This window comes from Myotis brandtii, unplaced genomic scaffold (assembly GCF_000412655.1).
Source record: "Myotis brandtii unplaced genomic scaffold, ASM41265v1 scaffold995, whole genome shotgun sequence".
Lineage (NCBI taxonomy): Eukaryota > Metazoa > Chordata > Mammalia > Chiroptera > Vespertilionidae > Myotis > Myotis brandtii.
In genome coordinates, this window is record NW_005372150.1 from 49220 (window position 1) to 50232 (window position 1013).

Here is a 1013-nt window from a genome sequence, read left to right on the forward strand (position 1 = left end):
ATCTCACCCCCAACTGCCCTCCCCTGCTGGCCTGATCACCCCTAACTGCCTCTGCCATGGCCCCCACCACATGGCTTTGTCCAGAAGGAAGTCAGATGTCTGGAAGATGCCCTCCTCTGCTGGCCTGATCTCACTCCCAACGGCCCTCCCCTGCCAGCCTGATTGGCATATTACCCTTTTACTAGTATAGATAGACTAGAGGCCCAGTGCACAAAAATTCGTGCACTCAAGGGGGGGGGGGGCCCCCCAGTCCAGCCTGCACCATGCCTGGCCTGAGATCAGGGCCTATCAGGGCTTTCATTCCCCCAGCTGCAGGCAACTGGCCCACCCCTGCCGCTGCCAATGCTTGCCATCTGTGCAGCACTACCCCCCCTCCCCTGCCACCAGTGACCTCCCTCTGCAGGCGACAGGGTGGAGTGCAATCCCTTGGCTGGCCTAGGACTCCCTCTTTCTTTGCTGGGAGGCAGGGCCAGCCCTGAGAGGGGCTGTCTGCCTACCTGATCATCCCTAACCACTGGCCTGCCTACCTGATCACCCCTAATCACTCTGCCTGCCTGCCGGATTGCCCCTAACCTCTTGCTTGGGGGCGGGGCCAACCTGGCAAGGGGCCATGGTGGTCTGGTCTCTAGTCATTCTGGTCGTGATGCCTGGCCTTTTATTAGTATAGATATTCACCCAACATCATCAGAGCATTTAAATATATAAGGCACATACTAACTGATCCGAAGGGAGACATAGACAGTAATCAGTAATACCTCACTTTTAACAATGGATAGTTTATACAAGCAGGAAATAGATAAGAAAACATTGAACTTTATATCAAACATTGAACTTTATAGCACCTCCCACTGCTAGTATTATATATATCTACACTAATAAAAGAGAAACATGGTAATTGGCGTACAACCGCTACCCTTTTCATTGGCTAATCAGTGAGTATATGCAAATTAACTGTCAGCCAAGATGGCGGCCGGCAGCCAGGCACTGAAGCGAGCATGAGGCTTGCTTGCTGC

General features: G+C 52.8%; 1 protein-coding gene across 2 annotated transcripts in view; it reads right to left on the bottom strand.

Annotated features, from left to right (window-relative positions):
- Nucleotides 1–1013, bottom strand: part of LOC102245017 (sulfotransferase 1C4) — a 32209-nt gene that overhangs the window by 9431 nt on the left and 21765 nt on the right. The window lies entirely within an intron of this gene.